We start from the raw sequence: 14141 nt of genomic DNA, 5'->3' as shown, positions 1-14141 counted from the left end.
TTGTATAATCGCTTTAAGCTTTTGCGGCATTGAATTTACTAAATTTTTGGTTATAGTACTAGAAATTTTGTTCCATTCCTCTAAAAGTGCATTTTTTAAATCTTGTTTCGAAGAAATGTGATGGTCTCGAATTTTTTCGTCAAGATGACTCCATAAGTGCTCTATCACATTTACGTCTGGAGACTGTGGAGGGATTTTTAGTTGCTGCGGCACATTATATAGGATCCAGTGACGTGTATTATAAGCATTATGCTTTGGATCATTATCTTGCAAAAATATACAGGGTGTTCGGCCACCTCTAGCAAAAATTTTAATGAGCGATAGTAGAGGCCAAAATAAGACGAAAATCAAGAATACTAATTTGTTGATGGAAGCTTCGTTAAAAAGTTATTAACAATTAAATTCAAAAATTTCAAATCGTTCTAGAAAAATTATTTTCGGTTGCGGGGGTCAATTACAATCATTTTTGGTGAGTACACATACCTCCGAAATCCTATCTACTTTCGAGAAAAAAAATCGAGTAGGTGCTGAAATTTTTCGGCGAAAAAAAATTTTTCAAATCGTTTTAAAAAAATTATTTTCGGTTGCGGGGATCAATTACAATCATTTTTTATCATTACACATACCTCCGAAATCATACGCACTTTCGAGAAAAAAATTCCTTACTGAAAATCCAATTAGGTGCCTAAATTTTTCAACGGAGAAAAAAAATTGCAAATCGTTGTGGAAAAATTATTTTCGGTTGCGGGGGTCAATTACAATCAGTTTTTGTCATTAGACACACCCACGAAATCCTGCCCACTTTCGAGAAAAAAAATAGAGAAGGTGTGAAATTATTCGAGAAAATTAAAAAATTGCAAATCGTTGTGGAAAAATTATTTTCGGTTGTAGGGTTCAATTACAGTCATTTTTGGTGAATAGACATACCCCCGAAATCTTGCGCATTTTCGAGAAAAAAATTCAGTAAGAGCGGCACTTTAAACGTTAATAACTTTTTAACGAAGCTTCCACCAACAAATTAGTATTCTTGATTTTTGTCTTATTTTGGCCTCTACTATCGCTCATTAAAATTTTTGCTAGAGGTGGCCGAACACCCTGTATAATTGCCCTGTAACTGCATTTTATTTGCACTAACCTGAAGATGCTCTTTTAGAATATCGATGTACATTTTGTGATCCATGATACCATCGATAAAATGGAGGGATCCAACCCCGCTCGCACTCATAGAGCCTAACTGCCAAACTGTGACTGATCCTCCTCCATGCTTTACGGTCGACTTCAAATTTCTTTTTTCGTACTCGGTATTTTTTTCCCGCCATACTGTACATCGCCCATCTGACCCAAATATGTTTTTACTCTCATCAGTAAATATAATACGGTTCCAGTGCTCCATAGGAACATTAACGTACTCTTTCGCGAATTGCAATCGTTTCTTTCTATTAATTTCATTTACGAAATATTTCTTACGAGCTACTCTGCCGTGATATCCTCTATCCCGTAAAAAATTACGCACTGTGCTACTGTATACATTAATGTCCAGATCATTTTTAAGTTCAGTTGTGATTTTCACCGCACTTATCTTTGGATTTTGCTTTATTTTTTGAATTATCCATCGGCCGGTATAGTCATTTATTATTCGTTTACGTCCGTTTCTTGGATTAGTTTTTACAGTTTTTCGATCGCCATATCTGTCAATGATTCCTTGAATCGTGGACCTCGGTCTATTTAAAACTTTAGAAATTTCACTCAGTGTTTTACACTTATTATGTAAATTTATAACAATTTTCCTTTCTTCTTCAGAGGTTTCCTTGCGTTTTCGTCCCATTTTACTGATAATTTCGTTGATAATGTTTGAATTCAGGATACTACCTATACCGACAGTGTCTCCAGACATACTGATGCTAAGTATGTTTACATATTATGGATTATCTTGTAATCGTTCTATGTGGAATGTTACGAATCAAAGACTGTACGAATACTTATTACGCGTATATTTTAGGTCAATTTCTGGAAATTTGTTAATATTTTCATAATAAATATAAATAAATAATTTGTTGTTAATGACATTTGTTCCAGAGATTTCTAAGAATATGTATGCATATTTTTGTTAAGATACTTTTGTAATAAACAAAGTTCTGCAAAGTTTTTGTTCAAATTGACTAGTATACAAATACTTTTTACACTTACTGTATATTATAAATTGGATCTTTTGAATTCATAATTAAAGTTTTTGAGAGCAATTTGTTAACTGTTGTGTAATTATTGTATCCAATTTAATTAGAACCTAACAATACGTTGGAACTATTAGGTAACAAACATTAATTTAGTATCTGGTTCGATAAATGTCGTTTTACGACAAAAGAGGAAAATAAGCTTAAAATTTAGCTTTTACCACAAGTAAGTAATGTCTCCTTTCAAAATACGATGACAATATAAAAATCACTTTTAAGTACCTACTTAAATAAAACTATCTTTATAAGAATAAAGATCATTATTTTCATTACGTAACTTTAAATATTAAATATAATTTTTTAATTCTCGTGCCCAGATTAGTTTCAAAAACAAAATTATTATTTCTCTGTAAGTGTATCACATTTAAAGATTATGCAAAGTTAATAATTGAAAATTTATTTCTATTACATATTATTAAAAATGTTAAAATTTGTTTTCCATTTTTAATAAATTTGTTTGATGCTCTACGGCAATGTTGTTTAATACTTTTTTGTAGGTATCCATGAGCTCTACTTCATAAATAAATTTCAATGAGATACATTCACTATTGTAGAAGTTATGGTCGCTTGAAAATTGGACCATTTTTATGTGGTTCTCAAACATTCTTAGGAATTCTAAATATTCTTTACCAAAATACGCATTGCTTGCATTTCGAAATATTAAAATCCTTTGATCCGTTCAAAATTATGATTTTTTAAACATTCACAAAAATAATTTTTAGAAAACAATTGCTTTGTTATTTATCAACGTTTTTTTTCGTAAACGGATGACACAAGCAAAAAATGGAAGACAAAAATGTTTTATTATTCTTTTTACAAAGAATACGACAACAAATATTAAATTGCAAAGAAATCAGATTCGAAAAATAAAACACTGTTTTAACTTGAAGTATCATTATAGCATTCTATATAAAAACAATATGTTACACTTTTGTGATTGTAAATGTATAGAATTTATGGATGGACATTTAGCGCGTCGCATTTTGTCCAAAAAGAATTGTGAAATCTATTCCATTTTCACTTGTTACTTATGTGATTTGGTCATAGATAGAGTACTGGACAATAATAACGCGAATGTACATGTACATACATATTCGAGTTATCGATTTTGATATCGAAATTACATTCGAACGTACCAACTAGGAAGCGGCATCTTGAACTGCAATCTATTTTCTAATAGGTAATTTCATTTATGCGCTTCGTTTATAGCGAAATGCGACCCGAACGTTTACCTTCCTCCACTTCAGCAATTTGGAAAGAGTCGTTTACCCAAATTACATCGTAACGTTTGCAGTAGGGCGTTTTAATACACGCATTCCTGGCGAAGCTAGGCGTTTCTCGTGTTTGAGTAATTCCCCAATATTTCGTGTTCCGAGTATTTTTATTGGACAATTTACATACCGTTTCCGTACGATTGTTGCCATTATATGGTGTTCTATATGGAAGTGTTTGCAAAACAGAACTTCCCAGTGTTAATTTACGTAAAATAGCACATCTGGAATTATTCTGTTCGATATTCAAAATCCATAATATTCAAGAAATATAGTTTCTATATTACTTTGATTAGACAGCAATTCCGAAAGCGGTTATAGCTTTGTCGAATAAAGCGTGCAATTTAACTTTTGTTCGAATCAAGCGTAAACGACGCTCATTTCAAAATAAACAAGTACAGTCAACCAACGTATAATACGATACTATAACGTAGCATTTTTACAACACGAATTCACTTTAATACTATTTTTACCGCGGTTTAATGCATATCCATTTTCGACCAAAACAAGTCTTATGATACATTTGCATTAGTATTATATTTGAATTTGTTAAATTAATTTAACAATCATTACAGACAAAGTAAAAAAAAAATAATTAGAAAATAATTTTAAATTGAAATTTTAAAAGATATCATTTGATTGTTCGTGTCACGCAGGAAAGAATTTCCATTTCTAAAAACTGACAACGAGAATGATAATCAACAGTGGAAGTTAAATTTGATACAAAGTTTCTGTTAAGTTTGAGTTAAAAAGTTATTGAAGAAGTACCATTTGATATCAAACAAAAGTCAACATACTCTGCAAAATTATAAAATTTTGCATAACGTTCATTCTCTTGTATTCTTGGTATAAAATAAAGTTGCACATAGGAGGGAAACGTTCTCGGGATATTTAAGGAGACTTTTGCGATACCTGTCCACGGGCGACACTTCTTCAACTGCACTGACGAACAGAATAAAATCGAGTTCGAGAAGCAGAAGGAGCATGAAGCGGAAATAAGGCGACCCTTCCTCCGTATTGTCAAGTATTTTCATTGACAAGAGCGAAAGATTCTTGGTAGCTGTAATCGCCAAGCGAAACAACTGGCTGTTAGCAGCCGGTGCGTATCGTTCTTCTTCACCTGTGAACCAACGACATGGAAACTTCCGTCGTAACAATTTGACGTATTCGCGGAGGCCATTCTTTTGTGTCATTTTCTCTTGCAAACCCAACACGCCGTAGTTCCCCGTACAAGAGGAAGTCTGACTTTCTTTGGAAGCGCCTAGGTAGCTTGCCGTCAAATGGAAATCCATTGTTTCTCTTCGTTAAATGGTCTCGTTTCTCGATTTACAAAAGCCTCTGGTTTTTCGTTCGAAAATGGCCGACTGTCTGGCAATCTTTGCGTACCTAAGGTCGATTCACCCCATCGATTCGCGGACTTAGGTCCGTGATTTAACCGCAGAATCGACTTGGTTGGAGGAAAAGTTCCAAGAACGAAAACCCCCGCCTTCTACTTACGCGACTCTTACGATCTCGGTCACATGTAGCGAAAAATTTGAAACATTTTACGATTTCACGGTTGTCGGGCCACGTTATCTGTAACATTGTCGTTACTTAAAGCAGCGAATGATAGTAACAAACGCAGCAAACAACGTGTTTTCACTATCATCCGGAAACCCAAAGAACTATGAAAAGAAGTCATTATGGTAACATATTAAATATCCAAAAAAGACATGCAATTAAAATTGATTTTTCTCCCAAAAATTGATTGTATTCTGTTATTTTAAAGAAATTCGACTGTTTTTAAGGGTCATTCGAATATTAGGACGGTTTACAGCTTTAAATGGACCAAACATCGCTGTTCGTGGATTAATCGTGTTATGTATAGACATACATATGTTGAATGTCCATGTCAACAGGCATCGATATATAATTCGTATTAAATCGAATCAAGCAAACGAACAAGTGAATATATGAACACGAATAACTTAACAAAGTGAATACTGCAGAGTCCGTTTACAAAAAATAAAGGGAACAGTATGTTGTACGTCGTACGAAGTATGAGAGAATGATTATTCAAAGTATAAAGAAAAATCAAGGACAGAGAAAAAGGCTATGAAAAAGCTTAAAAAGGTGGTTTGAATACGTATAGCAGTGAGATGTTCGATAAAGAGGCATCCAGAGTCGAAGGTGCAAGCGTGGTAAAGCATCCTGCAGATAATGATGTTTGTGTAAAAAAAGAAATGCTTTATTGCAAACAGTTTTTAAATAAAGCTTGCTGGTATGAAGACGCCTTTTTTCACTCGTACGTACAACGTATTCTGACGAATATTAAATACACTCGCCGCGGAAAGTATGTTGACAAGTTTCAAAAGAGTATTTCTTCGCTGCTAAATAAAAAACTCAAGTTGCGTGAAGTAAACAATTAACAAATATTGATTAATAGTATGTAACAAAATATACATTGTATGCTAAATCAGATATGATTTTTATTAGCTACAAAACAATATGACATTTGTATTAGCCATCCGTGGAAAGTATGTTGACAATAAGTAATTTTGTAAAAAAATAAAATTTGAAATAACTGAAAGTATGGACTTAATATGAAGTTCGATATCCTCGATTCTTTATGACTTCATGAAGTCTTCTTGGCATACTTTTTATTAATTTATCAATTGTATGTTGGTCTATTTCAAACCACGCTTTTGATAATGCCCTCTGGAACAAGATTTTATTATTTCTGCAGTGTTCGTCTACGTTTCTGTCTAAATGGTCCCATAAATGTTCGATCGGGTTAAGATCTGCACTTTGCGCTGGCCATGACAGTAAATTAATATTATTTTCATTAAAATATTTCTTTGCAACTTTACTTGTATGTTTAGGATCGTTATCCTGTTGTAGAATAAATGAGTCTTTGATGTTCAAGTTTTCAGCTGATTGTACTAAATTTTGCTGCAAAATGTTCACATATCCCTCTCTTATTAGTGTACCTTCTGTAAAATGTAAATTGCCTACATCAGCCAGTGAAAAACAGCCCCATACTAACACCGACTCACCTCCATGCTTAACGGTTGGAATAATTATTGAGGGTTTAAAACTTTCACCTACATTTCTCCATACAAATTTTCTTCTCTTATTCGAACGAAGTTCAAATTTTGACTCGTCACTGAATATGACATTTTTCCAAAAGTCTATCGTTTTATTCACATATTGTTTAGCAAATGCTAAACGTTTTTTAGCATTACGCTTACTAATAAACGGTCGTTTCCTCGCTACCCGGCCATGAAATTCTGCTTCTTTTATTCGCATACGAACTTGTGTGTCTTGTATAGGAAGACACATTTCAGATTTTAATTGTCAGGCGGATATGAAACGATTCTTAAGCACCTCTCTTCTTATTCTGCGATCCCGTTTAATTGTGGTCTTCCTCGGGCGTCCCGATTTTGGAAGATTTTCTGCAGTACCATTCTTTTTCAGACGATTTACTATTTGTCTGACACCTTCTGCAGAGATATAAAAGTCTGATGCGATTTTTCGAAGCGAATCTCCTTTCATACGCCTATTAAATATTTGTGATCTCTTAGATGGTGTGAGTTCACGAATTTTTGGCATTTTGAAATAATATTACCTTGAAAATGATAAAATGTAACTATAAAACACTACAATTAATGTCGAAGGATACGAGAAATGTAATTTAAGAACTAAACTTTGAACAAATTAGAGTAAAATACAACCGAAAATATCTGTCAACTTACTTTCCGCACAGCATTAAAGAACGTTTTAATAATAAATACTTGTATTCCAAGTTAATGTCGAATATCAACTGTTTGTATCATCTCACGAAACACTGGCAAAGCATTATGTGGAATAGAAACCTTACGTGTTTTGTTTACAACCGGGGAAAGTCCAAAATAAATGATTTTGAAACGTGTCAACATACTTTCCGCGGCGAGTGTATATAGTGTATGTTCAGAGAGCTTTAAAATAGTCCAACAATTATCGGTTCACTCGTTAAAAATTGATAACAGGGTGAAACATTATTAAATCGAATGCCTGGTGAAGGCTAGATATTCGTTGATTGGGGTCACGATATACATATCTCGATCACGGTATATTTTAACTATTTTATTGGTAACACAAGACAAAATAGTTGGTATTCAAAATTATAGCATATAATTTTCATTTTGAACACAACCAATAAACGAACTTAGTACATTTCGATTATATTATTATTTCCATTCGAATGGAATACATGTTCACGAATATACGCTTCATAATCATGCATCCACGCATGCTTCCTTTGGGGATTAAAGTTTGTATCAAAATTAGATCACATTATACATGTATGACTTTGACATCGACAGGAGTTACAATAGCGACTTGAGTTAGTTTGAATTGTATTTGGATGTATGTTGAAACCGATTCCCGAAACAGAATGTTCGGATCCACTGTAGTTAACTTGCTACTTCGGCAAGTTTTAATGGACAAGCACGAAACATGACGTTGCCTACGTAACGTTACGAAGAAAAAAAAAATTATATGTTACGATGAAAGTATTTCAAGTAATTTGTATCGCGTGTTGATACATGAAATCTGTTACAATTTACTTTAGACGCGAAACGAGTTTGAAAAATACTAACAATGTAAGCACTCGAAATTGATGATTATGATTTAAACGAAACTTTGTGTAAATGTAGAACATAACGAAGTATACAAAGGATAATTCTTTTGTTGAAGAATTTCACTCTGAAGTACTAAAATCAGCCCTTAACACTTTAAAGGCAAATATAAAAGAATATAATTTTGTTTACGTTTGATTTTTTGCAGAATAATTTTTTTACATTCATAAACATATTTCGTCATACGGAATACCTTATTTCTGTTACACAAATGGAAAACATGGGGGTTGCTGGATTCTTTTAGTACGATTGAAAGGGAATCTGCGAGTTTTCCAGTTGCAGGAACCACAAGCAGAATAGTATAGCTATGCATTATTACTGAAATGTCCTGAACCACTGCTTCAACCATTTTGTTACCCTTATCTGCTAATGTACGACCAGAATGCAGTTCGAGTTTAAGATTGCCTTCGTCAGCATTATAAACATGCCCCATTAACTTCGATTGCACGTTTAGCGTTGTTTAGAAAGGTTGTAGCCGTTACTTTCAAGGTTGCAATATCAGTACTAAAGCCACCAGCGATGAACTTCTTCATTTTCCAAGGCATAATGTTATACGATCATTTTAAATTCATAATTCGAGTTGTGAAACTTTCAAAATTATCCAACGAAATTACTGGTATTCGCTTCAAACGTTCAATTTCGCAAATCCATGTCACGATTAATGGCGTTTACAATCACTAGCCACACAAAATTGATCCAAGACTATATCTCGATAGTTATAGTTGAATATCCCTTGTCGATTGCCACGTTTTTTCAAACATTGTTTCCACCATACGCTACTTTGTTCTACGATCTTCTATTATCTTTTTGGGTCATTTAAATATTTCTTTAGAATAAAACTCATCGTTTCAATTATTGAAAAATTCAGATACGTGTATATTTTTTACTTCGGTACTTTTGAACGATTTTCTAGTGAAGAAATTTTTCAATCCAAAACAACACTTTTCTTAACAAATATCAGAGACGATTATTATTCGTTATTACTTTATTTCGTTATGTAAAGAAAAGAAAGATTTGGTTTTTCCATAATTCATTACGCTCTACACAAAATTTAAATACAAATTTTTTGGTCGAAGTACTTTTTGTGTAAAGAATTTCTTCCACTGAAATACTGCATTTTTAATTCGATGATTTGTACAGGGTGTTAAAGAAAAGGTTCGTGGCTTCTAGTACATACAATAGACAACTTAACATATTCAAAGTTAAAGCAGTTTCAAATGTAACTAAATTAACTTTCAAAATGAATTTGTACCTCGTTTAATACGTTAATTGCCATGGTGACCTGAATTTCGATGTAACAACGTGTTTAAAAATCGTTTTTTGAACGAATTCCGATGCTAGAAAAATTTAAAAAAGAAAATTTTAATTTTAAAGTAACAAGCCCATCATTAAATTATCGGATATTTTTAATTTGAAAAAACGATGGCAGTCAATGCGTTAACCTTCGATTAACAATGATAGTATAATTTCTTTGCAAACATATCTTATTTTCGGAAAACATACTGCTCGGAAATCGCAGATTTAATTGAAAATTATTTATGATAATTGACTTGTAAATCATACAAAATAATGCTTGTAGATATAACGCAAAACGGATTCAACGTAATCAGAGTAAGCCACTAAAGAATAGTTGGTTACAGATTGGTTTATCGTTTCCAATTGATCTGAAACCCTCGTTACAAGATAGGAACTCTAGTTCACTGTGGCTTCTCCGTAGGAACCTAACAATCCTTTCAAGCCCGTTTGAGATGCAAATCTTGGTCGTCAATGTGCTCCTTGTGTTACCCTACTCGATATGCTTCTCCGTGGTGCATTTACACTTGTATACGTGTTGGAGATTGATTAATCGTTCAGTTACCGCCATGAAATTATTGAGTTTGAGCTGTCCGTGTACTATAGAAATCCTATTGATTAAAGTGGAGGGGGATATGACCTTAATCTTCATAATAGAACGAGTTTTACACTACGAAGTCGATGCAACGTAAAGCGTAAAACAGGTTCTGATACTTCTGCAATGTACATTTTTGCATAGTTTGACATAATTCGTCGTTCTTCTCTAATTTCACACTCTTCTGAATTGCCTTGGTCGCTCATTTTCTTTTTATATTTTAACTTTCCAACACAATAAAACAACAACAAAAGTTCGTATAAATATGTGTCCTATTTGATCTTGTTTTCAAATTAGAGCTAACTTTATCTTGAACACATTATACAATAAATGACCTCCTTGCATCTAAACAACATACATCTTTCCCTTGTTTGTCAAGCTATTACTTATAATAATAAGCCTACACTCGAGGTTCATATCAGCCATTTGCAGACTAAACAAACTTCCTATTTTCACACACGATGTATTTCAATAATTTGACACCTAGTACTCTAAAGTTCGCAGGAAGTATTTATAGAATTAAAATACAAGATTCAACGTCAGGTACTGGGCTCCGTTTGTAAATAGCTAAGTGGAATTAGTTCAACTATTCACATCTTTCGAAAGAATTATTCCAACTTAAAAATAGGGGCAAATAAGACACATGTTTATATGAACATTTGTTATTGTTTTCCAACCAACCACCCCTGAAGTGGATCCCACGTGTTACAGGTTATGCTACATATAGGGTGTTCGGCTGCCATGGGAAACATTTTAATAGGAGATTTTAGAGGCCAAAATAAGACGAAAATCAAGAATACTAATTTCTTGATGGAGGCTCCGTTAAAAAGTTATTAACGTTTAAAGTTCCGCCCGTACTGAATTTTTTTCTAAAAAGTGGGCAGGATTTCAGGGGTATGTCTCTCCACCAAAAATTATTCTAATTGATCCCCGTAACCAAAAATAATTTTTTTAGAACGATTAGACATTTTTTTTCCGTCGAAAAATTTAGGCACCTCTCGATTTTTCTTAAAAATTTGTTTTTCATTTTTAATAAATTTGTTTGGCGCTGTACGGAAAAATTGTCTAATACCTTTTTTGTAGGTACTCATGAGCTCTAATTCAAAAAAAAGTTTCATTGAAATATATTTGCTATTGTAGGAGTTATGGCTGTTTGAAAATTGGATCATTTTTCTCGGGTGTTTTTCACTTTACGGGATTAGGGAACAACTTTTCGAACATTTATAGAATTTCTACATATTCTTCACTAAAATACGAATAGTTTGCCGTTTGAGAAATTAAAATGCTCCAATCCGTTCAGAAGTTATGATATTTCAAAGATTCACATGAAATTTCGGGGAACCATTTTAGACCTCACATTATATTTTCGATAAAGAATTTTTTTCTCGACACTGAGCAAGATTTCGGTGGTAAGTCTATTGATAAAAAATGATTGTAAATAACCCTCACAACTAAAAATAATTTTTCTAGAATGATTTGAAATTGCTTAATTTCGCCGAAAAAGTCCATCTTCCTAAATTTTGTCTTGAAAATATGTAGGATTACAGAAGTATGTGTATTCACCAAAAATGATTGTAATTGGCCCGTGTAGCAAAAAATAAATTTTTATAATGATTTGAAATTTTTTAATTTCGTCAAAAAATTTGCCCGCTTACTCAATTTTTTTTCTCGAAAATGATTAGGATTTTGGGGTATGTGTATTCATAAAAAATGATTGTACTTGGCCCCTGCAACCGAAAATAATTTTTCCAGAACGATCTGAAATCTTCTTTTTCGCCGAAAACTGTAGGCACCTTGTCGATTTGTCTTAAAAATTCGTTTACACTTTTAATAAATTTGGTTGGCGCTGTACAGAAAAGTTGTTTAATACTTTTTTGTAGGTACCCATGAGCTCTACTTCACCACTAAATTTCAATAAGATACGTTCACTATTGTAGGAGTTATGGCCGTTTGAATATTGAACCAGTTTTAGGGAGTTTTTCTCACTCTACGGGGTTAAGGGACAACTTTTCGAATAGTCTTGGAATTTCTACATATTCTTCACTAAAATACGCTTTGTTTGCATTTTGAAAAATTAAAATTCTCCAATCCGTTCAGAAGTTATGACATTTTAAAGATTCGTTATGAAATTTCAGGGAAGTATTTCTGGCCTCACATTAGATTTTTTTTTCTCAAAAGTGCCTCGGATTTCGGGGTACCTCTATTCACCAAAAATGCCTGTAATTGACTCCTGTAACTTAATATAATTTTTTTAGTATCATTTGAAATTTTTCAATTTAATTTTTTATTTACTTTTTTTTAATGAAACCTCAGTCAAGAAATTGATATTCTCGATTTTCGTCTTATTTTGGCCTCTAGAATCTCCCATTAAAATTTTTCCCAGGGGTGGCTGAGCACCCTGTATAGCTAAACTAGTAACTTCCAATTCGAATACCATGTTTTTTTTTATTACTCATAGTATAAATGAAACGTGTAATTTGAATTATGTGTTTATTTTTAACATTTGCGTAATGTGATAATCGACGTTTTAGTTAATTTGTGACAAGTCTCTTCGGAAGTATACAAAATTATTGCCAAGGTTGTGTATCAATCGTTTAAAAATAATCCTGAACAAAATTAGCTGATATTGGATGGCTTATGTCTTTTCAAAACTAGTTCTTATTTTATATTTGCATTAAAATTGTCCAACATATCGACGAATATCAAACGTGCTCCGTTTTCCGCGAACGAAATATTTCAAATAAATGCCACTTGCTGCAGGACAACCGCGAAGGAATGCGAACGAGGCCATTTAAATCAGAACCGAACGTTTTTGTTATTTATGGATACGCGAAAAAATGCTTTGGGCTTTTACGCCGTTCGACGGATGGAATTTAAACGCAGACGCAACATTTTTTTTGAAAAGTGTTTTTTTAAACGTTACCCGTTGAAAAAACACGCGCGGAATATTGAAAAGTAAGTATCGATTTTGTGCCCCATGAATAAATTTCCCCTTACAATGCTCCAGATCTAGGTGATGTTTGCTGTGGCACGAAGTTCAATCACGACTGATTTAATTACGAGCGTACATGATCGTGCACCGAATGCCTATCATTACTGTGCACGTAACCACCCAATCTCATCTTCTCCATTGTATTTCTGCCTTTGAGTGGTTAAACTGGGTGCGTTGCGAATTAACGTTAACTTCGCTTGGCTTCGCTTACAAATGGAGAAAGTTGATACGGAATTCCAAGAGAAATTTAAAATAGCAATAGGGAGACCAATTCGTAGTGAAATAGAAGTTTCTGGAGTTTGCCTAGGCCTGTGTTTTCCAACGTGGGTGGTAACGCTCTCCTGGGGATCGTTAGTCTTTCAGAGAGTCGTTAAACTTTTAGGGGACGTTTGGGGCACTAACATTCCAGGTCGACTGCAATTATCGACAAGCGCAAAATTAATTTTATTAAATACATAAATCATTAATCTTTAAACATTGTTGCCTTCCAGTAAAATGTATTTTAAAAGAAAAATTTTACCAAAACTTCATTACATTTTAAGAAATTAGCTCGAAAAATATTTTATTTTCATCAATTTTTTCGAATTTCGGAATTACATTTTAAAAATTGTATATTTAAATATGTAATTAAAATTTTAGAAAATGAAAGAAAAATATCTATACCTTTCCCAGTATGACTAGCAGTAACGTTCATTTTAAAATGGCGGTTGGTCTACGTTACCGATATTTAGCTGACAAATATGGAATAATGTACAACTACGTTACAATACGATTTTTCTTTTAATTGGAATATGTATTCGTGCCATTGCATCAATCAAATTCAATATAAGTTGTTAAAAAATAATATTTACGCATTCAAATTGACGGCTTCCGTAAATCTAGTGTTAAATTAGCTAAAGGAGATGTAAAAAGCATAACCTCTAATTCAGTTTTTATCGCAACTATTTTTAATACATTTTAACAAAATTATGAAACTTCGAAGTTTTATAAGCTTTCAGTAGGAAATTTGTCCAATAATATACATGAAGGTATAAGATAAAATGAAAGGAGCACTGGGTTGAGAAAAGTAAAACTAAACATGGATCTTCAAATGCTTCACTA

The 14141-nt window shown here is 32.9% G+C and overlaps 1 protein-coding gene across 1 annotated transcript in view; it reads left to right on the top strand.

Moving 5' to 3' along the window:
• The window catches only part of LOC122401944 (histamine H2 receptor-like), a 211717-nt gene that overhangs the window by 20059 nt on the left and 177517 nt on the right, over positions 1-14141 (top strand). The window lies entirely within an intron of this gene.

The sequence above is a fragment of the Colletes gigas genome, unplaced genomic scaffold (genome assembly GCF_013123115.1).
Source record: "Colletes gigas isolate AHSC1104 unplaced genomic scaffold, ASM1312311v1 Colletes_gigas_Sc00030, whole genome shotgun sequence".
Lineage (NCBI taxonomy): Eukaryota > Metazoa > Arthropoda > Insecta > Hymenoptera > Colletidae > Colletes > Colletes gigas.
This window is presented reverse-complemented; position numbering and strand designations above follow the sequence as displayed.